The sequence below is a fragment of the Hemiscyllium ocellatum genome, chromosome 15 (genome assembly GCF_020745735.1).
Source record: "Hemiscyllium ocellatum isolate sHemOce1 chromosome 15, sHemOce1.pat.X.cur, whole genome shotgun sequence".
NCBI classification, from domain to species: Eukaryota; Metazoa; Chordata; class Chondrichthyes; order Orectolobiformes; family Hemiscylliidae; genus Hemiscyllium; species Hemiscyllium ocellatum.
This window is the reverse complement of record NC_083415.1, coordinates 49,010,360-49,019,813: the sequence shown is the minus strand read 5'-3', so window position 1 is coordinate 49,019,813 and position 9,454 is coordinate 49,010,360.

Genomic DNA, 9,454 nt, shown 5'->3' with positions numbered 1-9,454 from the left:
TAAAAAAAAATAAAAATCGGTAGGTGTATCATTGATAGAAGCAACGGGTGTGGATCAAAATATTTGTTAGTCTGCTCACGGAGGATCCGTTTTAGTAATTAAAACATTCCACTTATGTTGGATTTTCTCAGTCTGCCCAATTTTTTTAACCGATGTCTTTTAAGAAGAATATAAAACCGGGCAGTCCATTTCCAATTTATAGATGCCATCCATTTATCGATTATTATCAGCGTACTTTTATTTACCATTCCTCATTTTATTCCCATTTAATGCGGATTTGATTTTTCAATCTTTGAGTGAACAGTGAAAACCCGCCTTTACAGAGCCAGCGGCCTAGTCAAACAGAATGGCCGCATTTCATAGTCCGTAGAGTTCCTATTCAATCATTCCGTCACCCATTTCGAGCTCTCGGAATTGTTAACTTCTCTCCGGTTTGATTAAAGTAAGAATTCTCGTTCATTTTTGTAATATAAAACCCGTGTATATCTATCTAAATATATATGACACAATTTTATGTAACAAACATAGTAAAGGTAATATCGAGATTATATATATATATTTGATTTGTAATATTTCTTTTTTTTCCGTATTAAGGCAGACTAGGAGTGCACAATAAAATGTGAACACGTATTGGTACACTCAACATTTCAATTTAGTTTGCATGCGGCTAACTCTAGGATATGTAACTGCATTCCAAATTCCCAAATCTTACAAAACAAAACTAGCCGGGAAATAAATCATCCTTTCTCGCGCACTGAATGATTGTATTGGAATGATTTCTTCACAGTGACCATGGAAACAGAAATATCAGAATCAGTGCTTTCCAATTTAAAAATCAGCCGAGATTCCTTTAGAACACTTGATTTTTGGAACATCATTGTTGTCTATGTTGTCACTTTTTTTTGCGGAGTAATTATCGTGCACGTATTTTAGACCAGAAGGTTAAAACTGGCGCTTCGTTCTTGTTCATTCACATTTAATTTGTGATTGTTCTGGCTAAAGAAAATCTGATAATTTCCAAGAATTTTTCAAGGACCATCAACATATTGAATATCCACGACCCATGTTTCCATGTGTGAGCCTGCATATCCCTATCTAGGGTTGGTTGTGTGCGCGTGAATCCTTTTTGTGCGTTTGTATGTTTTTGCAGGTATGTGTGTTGCATGTACCTGTATATGTGTGTATGTTTGTGTGTGGGCGTGTGTTTGAATGCGCGTGTGTACTTGCATGTGTCCCCTTGTAATATTCTTCATGGAGACAGTTTCATTGAGGGTCAGGACTCGAAATGAAGTGAAAAGGACTGTGGTGTTTTGGGGTCAGGTTGACCCATTTTTCCTTTCTCCTGCTCGACCCAGGAGACAACTTGAATCTAATCATTTAACTCTGTAGCAAGAACCCTGCGCGTTTTCTACCTAAAGAATAAAACGCCTCGATAGTTTATTGCAAGTAAGGAGGATAAGATGCAAACTGTTTAGAAAGCAGCATGACATAAATCTATTCGGACTGCTGAGATATGGCAAACTACTTATTGATGCATTTTTAAAAAGTTGGGATGCACCAATCAATTGCCATTCTCTCTGCTGCTTGGACTAGACTTTTTAGAGAATGTTAACGGCATTGAAACTGTCCGATGTAGCGCACGAATCATTCTTTGCCTATTTCTTTGATTCCGAGTGGAGAATATACCTGAAAATATCCACCCCCGGACTTTCAAGAAGAATCTCAGACCATCCCTTCACTAGATTTACCTCCCTTACAATTTGAAATGTTTCTGTTGCAGATAAACGCACCTCCGTCAGTGCAAGAGGTTATCTTAAACAGTACGTGTGGCGTGATTTTACTTTGTCTGCTGGGTCAGTGGCCGACAAGAGCAAGATTTTCCCATAGTGAGTTTAAGGCACATTCTGAAATTTCTACTCCCCATCTACGAAGCTGCCCACTCCAGATTCGTTTCAGGAATAGAATAACGTGGTTTCCAATCCCGATGTGAACTTTTTAACGAGTTTAAACATTAAAAATAACCTTTGTTTTGAATGAAATGGCTTAGAAATCACATAGCTTCAAGTTTGCCGAGCTAAAGAAAAATGACAATCCTAATGCTGACGCTTTTGGCGCAATCTCTTTCTGCCAATGGTGTTAGGGATTAGGGCGGTTTAATTAATGGTCTGGAATATCAGGACAAAATAGTGAACATGCAATTGTCTCAGAGTAAATGAACGCATTGTAATGTGATTGGTAGTGGTGTTTGTTCGCTCCTGACATAATAATAACTGGCTCCTGCACGGCAGACATAAATTCAATTATATCGAAACAGTAAACAGTGAAATCCTCATTTACTGGATTGTTTTAATATAATTTAGATGACTTCGATGATTGCATTAACCGTGTGTGCTCCGTTTCAAGGTAACAAGGTTTTGTGGAGCTGGCTGACTCGTGGGTGTGAGGAGGAGTCTGGCAAGGAGGAGCGACCAAGTGAAGAGAAAATGTCATCTTACACTGTTTGCCCTCGACTGATAATGTAAATAGACTTTTAATTAAAAGAGACAGAGAAACAGTGTATGTGTGTGAGAGAGGGTGAGCGAACCGAGCATGGTGTGATCACAGTTCCTCGCTAATACACGCTGCATTTATTTCGAATGGGCTAAACCCCAACGTGTTTTCGATACTCAGGTAGACAGGAGATTGTGAGGATCTTACGATAGGAATGCCTTCCAAATTCCGCAATAAAACAGTTTAAATGGTCGTTCAAACTAAGTACACATAACTGTTTTGAAAACCACGTGGAAGATCAGCAGTAATCGCAAATAATAAATTACAAGAATGACTTAATGTGCTCATTGAGAGATTTGAGGCTGTTTTCCTTAACTACATTAAATTATATATTCTGCGTGTATCTTTCGAAATTGATATAGTTTACACCCCAACTGCAAACAACAAGTTTGAATTAATTTAACTGACTCAGTATTTCCAAGGTCATTTGGTAATTCTCGAAGTTTCTTCGTCCGTTTTCCATATGAACTTGATACCCAACGTTAATGAGTATTCTGAAGGGATCAGCAACAAGCAACAGAAACCGAGCGTTTCTTATAAATCACTCAATTATTGCATCTACTTGTGTTTAGCTCTGCCAACACCACTGACCTGAATGGCGACTTACTTAATCGTATCTAATTGTGTATGTATACACGTTTAATTTTACATAAAGACTTTAAATAGAAATTGTAGTTGATTTACGGAATGGTCGATGTTATGCTTTAAACTGCATGTTTAAAGTAGAAAAGACGTTTTTACAGTATACTATGTCACATTAAAGATTTAATTTGTTATTTTTGCAATGTTTCTGTCTATTATTATTGGAATCAGTTCAAAGTTTCTTTATTATTCTAACAAAACGGTTGCAAATAACTGACGTGCCTGTTGAGTCTGGTCAATGTGGTAAGATGTCCACTTTTGATAAAATTACTGTCAGCATCAAAACACGGGAAGCGTTAATACTTGCCTAGAATAATATGAACCATATGGTCGGAGTATGTTTAATAGAGTGTGTTCCAGCTACGCATTTGTAAGTTGTTGTTTTAAAAAAAAATTGGCATGAACTTGGTGTTCAAATAAGCAAAATGTCTGCACAGTTAGTGCCGCAGTGAAGCGAGTTCTGGAAAATGAATCTGTCCACAATGACGCACTGGTGCTGTCTGACAGTGACTCAATTCTGTCACTCTCTGTTCGTTCTCTGGAACAATCAGGGCTGCTTTCTGATTCTTCCAGATGACCCCCATCCCAATCTCTATTATATAACCACGTTATAGATTACTACTTGCCGTGGTAAAGATTTTTTGAATGTTGAGTGAGTAGGAGTGGGTGTTCAATTTTTGGTGCAAGATTGTATAGACTCACTCCATTTGGGAGAGTTTGTTTTGCACCATGAAACCACGAATTAAACCATTTGGCCCCTGGTGCCCGCTCCACCTTGGATAAGCTCATGGTTGACCTGTTTGTGTATCCAATTCCACATTCCTGTGCACCGGCATCTCCCACCCCGCATAAATTGTTATTCCTTTGTCTGACAAGAACCTTTGTACGTCTGTCTGAAAAAGTATTCCCAAATCCAATCGGAAAAAAAGTCACTTCATATCAGTCCTAAAAGGAGCAACTCCCAAATTTAAAGTAGTGTTTGCTATTTCTGAACTCCCTCACAGCAGGAAAGACTCATATCAAGACTATTCAGGATCCTATATGCTTCAGCCAAGTCACATTGACTCTTCTGAACTCCAGTGGGAACAAGCTCAGTGGTCCGACCTTATAAGACAATCAATTCATTCCAATTGTCAATGTGCCTCACTTTTTCTATTGGTTTCAGTGTGAGGTTTCATTATTGGCTTTAAATTCAAATATCTGCATGTATTCTCATTATTTATGTTGGGTATCTACAGACACGCTTCTGTAGATGAGTTCATTCTGTATTGGTATCAATGTCATTTACTGTCATTTACTGAAGGTCTGTATGGGGTCTTTCACTTTCTCTATATGAAAACACAAGGAAAAGGAGTAGGGGGTAAGCAATTCAGCCCCTTGAGCCTGTTCCATTATTTAATATAATTGTGGCTTATCGAATCTCAGCTTCAACTCCACTTTCCTATCCACTCCCCATAACCTTTTAATGTATTATTAATTAAAAATCTGCTGTTTCATTGATAAATTTATTCAATGTTCTGGCACTATTTGCATTCAGGGGTAGTGAATTTCACAGGGGTAGTGAATTTCACAGATAAACAATCCCATGAGAGAAGTAATTTCTCCTCACCTCTCTTTTAAATCTGCCAAAAGTTATAATATTATGGTACAACAGGGATTGCATTTTCAGTATTAGTCTCTGTAGGTGAACACTGTCTGTGTAGAGTTCTCTGTGCAGGATTCCATCCATAAGAGGAGGCATTGATAATGCCAAAAAAACCCCCATTCATTCCGGTATACTTACAGCACATAAGTAAGCCTCATTTTTTTTTAAAAAATCTGCATCGTTAGCTCTTCTATTGTTCCCCATTTGACATCTCACTCTCAATATCTGCACTGTTGATAGGGTATATTCTTAGTTTGGAGTTTTATAATGTCCTGCTCTCTGTCATTGTCCACTGAATGTGGTCTGTCTCTGGTGTCTGTATGAAATTTCCTTCTCTCACTGCATGTCTTTGGTGTCCATATAGGTCTTTCAATTCTTGTTTATTTAAATAGATTCATTCCATCACTGGTGTCTGTATGGATTATCATGTGATTTGTAGGCATGATATTTTTATTAGATATCTATCAGGGTTTCTCTATATGAAGTTGCACCTGGTGTCTGATTCTCTGTATTGGTGTCTGTCATTGGACTCTTAGTATATATCAATGGTATCTAATCTTTTTATATATTTTTAGAATCTGTTATGCTTTACTCTTGAATTGCTGTATTGCCATTAGTATGGCAATCTATTCTTTTGATTGGTGGTAACTCTTTTTTGATATGATAGTCTGGTTTCTCTATGCTAACATTTGTGTGAGGTCACCATTTCCACTGTATGTGTGCAGCCTTGTAATGGATTTTGTTTGGAGTCTTATTATCTACACTGATATCTTTTTATGACAATATTAGTATATAAGGACTAGCCATTTTTTTTGTCTCAATAGGCTTTATTTGCATTTAGTTGGGACCCTTTAATGTCACTTCTCTGTTGGTGTTTGCACCTGCTATTTCTTATTTATGTTTGATAGGATCGTATTGAGGTTGGATCTTCCTGTGATTTATTGCTCTCTTTGGAGTGAAATTGGGGTAACTTATTAAGTGAAATCAGAACATACAAACAGAAGTAGGCCGTTCCACTCATTGATCTTGTTTCATCATTCTAGATTATGGCTAACCAGCTACCTCATTTCAATATTCCTGCATTACCTCGATAATATTAGTAACTAGAAATCTTTCAGTGTCTGACTTGAACTTAATGATTGAGCTTCCACAGACCTTGAGGGTAGAGAACCCCAAAGATTCACTACTGTCTGAATGAAACTTCTCCTTATCTCAGTCATAATTGGTTTTTGGGATCTATATTTGTTTTTATCAGAGTCTGTGTCATGCCCTTGTGGGGAATATGAACTCAGCATGGCGAAACACTGAAGAAAGACGGTTGAACTTTTAACTTTGTTTCTTTATTTGTCCACTTTGAACCAAATATTTTGTACACAGTGCCTTTGTACCTAAGAACTAGGAAAGAAGACATTGTACACTTTTCACTGTACCCATGTACTTCTGTACTAAAGTACATGTACAATAAATTTTAATTCTAAATCTTCCAGTATGGATTGCATTTTCAGTACTGGTCTCCATATAGAGTTCTTTGTGCAGTATTCTAATTTCTTCTTAGTCCCCAAATGGGCATCTCAATTTTTGTTCCAATGTCTCAACATCTCATTTATTCTGAGGCAATCACCTGGTTCAAATCTCACAATTAGGAGAAACATCCTTTCTGCACCTATTCTGTCTCTGTCTTTAAGAATTTTCGGTACAACCGTTTCTCATTCTTCTAAACTCAAGAGAATGCTGACTTAGTCTCCTCTGTCCTTTCTCATCAGACACTCCCATCATCCCAGGAATCAGAGTTTTGATACAGGATGTCATTTCTGTTGCCCCAAAATTATACAAAAATGTATTCCTCAAAAATCACAAGTCTTCTATCGGAACTGTTGGAAGTCTGTCATGCAGCATTTACATGGCTGTTTGACCACTTTTCTCTCACTTCCATACAGATTATTATTATTACTGTATAAGTAATGATAGGAACACCAGTGTGGTGTTCTGAAGGCAAAAACCACTAGAAGTGACCATTTGCTTTGTTGATATTGAAAGCTTATGTTACTCAGCAGCATGTAGATCTGCTTTGGAGATTTTGTCAGAACTTTGGCTGCTATTTTTAGTAGCAATGCAAAACGTGCAGCTTTGCACTATGACATGAAACAACAATCAGTCGGATGATGAAACAGAGGAATGCAGTGTACGACTCTTACAGTGAGACATCACAGAAGATGTTTGTTCCCTCCATGTTGACTCACTGCAGTGTACAATTCAGAATGTTGCAAGTAGAATTCTCTGGAAATCAGTGCTTCAGAAGGGTCTGCTTTGCTCAAACCCACTTGGGATGGGGGTGGAAGGGCGGAGAAATTGTATACTGTTGGCTGAAGATGGGAAGCTCACTTCCAAGAGGGAACAATAGTTTATTCATCCATCTAAGTCACCATTATCTTTACATTCTTTCCAACATTTTTTAAAATATATATTCTTTAATGGAATATGGATATTGCTAGCAAGGCCAACATTTGCTGCTCATCTTCAGTTGTCCTTGAACTGAATGGTTTGATCGGTCATTTCAGAGGTCTGTTCTGGTTAATCACATCATTCTGGGTCTGAAGTCACCTGTAGTTCAGGCTGAATAATAATGGTAGATTTCCTTTCAGAATGGGCATTAGTGAATCAGATTTCTTTTGTAATAATAGATGATAATTGTCATGGTCACCATTGCTGACATGAGCTTTACATTCCAGATTTATTAATTGAAATCAAATTCCATTACCCCTGCTATATATCCAAAGCATAAGCTTGAGTTTCTAGATGAGTAGATTAGCTGTGTCACCATTACACCACAAGTTCCTCTTAAAATTGGATCCTCCCAAGCATCTGGAGACCTGTAAATTTTTTTCAGTCAGGTGAAAGGCTTGACTGATTATGTCCACTTATTCAGGAAAACTGCTCAAATTGTGTACTTTCCAAAATAAGTTGAGAGCCAGGTCCTATAGACCAGCTAGGTCTCACATATGCTGGAAACAATTGACTAAATAAATTCAAAACGCCTGTTGCAACACTCTCAAATTTATGCACAGAAAATAAATGTAATTCTAATAAGGTGATTTTAGTGTGAAATCTCAATCACCTGATTCTGTGTGTCCAAATACTCAGGATGCCACTATTTTAACTAATTCATCTGATAAATTATCACACCTGTCATTAAGATTTAAAGCTATGTTTATGAATGATTGAAATTATCAGGAAAACCTGACAATAGTGTTTCAACTTAACGAATGAGACAGTGGATATGATGAGGCCCATGCAATTATAATATATTATTGAGCAAAATGTCACCATTTACAAGTCTCATTCAATGTGCTTGGATACATCTTTTGAAACTATGCAATAATACCAACCCAGCAACTCCAGAATTCTTGTACTCCACACAACATTAGAATTAAGAAAGATGCATTGCTCCAGAAAATGAAGAAGTAGCTAATGTAAACAAAAGTGTGGAGAATTTCCACCATCCGCAAGGCATGAAATAGGTACATGGAAAAGAAAAAAAAAGTAGATTGGAACTGTTCAACAATCAGAAAAATATCTAGTGCTTTATTTTCAATTAATGAAGTTTGACTTAGCAAATGAAAGTTCTTGATATCCACCCATTTTCCTCCAACATGATTTGCAATGTTTTTTTATTTTCAAAGAGTTTTTCATAAGTTAGAAAGTCACAGCTTCATCGTACCTCAGAGCTTCACAAAGTTGGTGGAAATAAATTCAGAATGCAACATCCTCAAGCAATTTATTTACTCGCGGGTTGCTGATTAGAGGAAACATTTTTCATCTTGCATTCATCAGGGCGTTGTACAAGAATATTAATTGAAGAAAACCAACATTGATACTGTGTGAGGAACAGTCTTGATTGTTTGGCAAGTGGCCTCTAAAAGGTAGAAGCATTGCCATGGGGAATGCACTCATTGAATTGAACTGCCAGTTATCAGAGTTAAGTTAAACAAATTTGAACATTTCTGGCTCCCTATGCCATTCCTCCAAAATGTTTGTCTCTGCGCTGATATTGCAGCAGTAAAGAAGTTTTGTTGGAAGAGTTAATGTTGTGATATTGGTTAAAGATCTAACTGTACCAGCAGACTATGAGAATAGCTTAGGTAGTTTTTGGAACAATTGATCTCTTTTTACATGTCATGAAAGCATCTCTCCCTAAGAAAATGTATAAGAATCTAATGGACGGAATCTCAGAATAAGGAGACAGATTTCAAGACAAAGCCCAATTCTTTCACTCAGCACAAAATGAATCTTTGGAGTTTTACACCCAGAATTTCATAGGCACTGTAATGGAGTGTATTCAATGCTTGCATCAATAGAATTTATAACTGTAAGGAAATCAAGCAATATGGGAATTGAGCGAGAAAGTGGATTGGTGGCTGAGGATCAGCAATGATCTTATTAAATTGTATGAAGAGCCATATTACTGTTCCTATTTTAATAATATTACAAAGTGAATCACAGAATGTTCTATTTAACTATGAATATGATCACATTTATGATAGCCATGTACTAAAGCAATGTCAAATCTTGAGTAAACACATATCTATGAGGAGCATTTCCAAATCTTTATAAACGTTC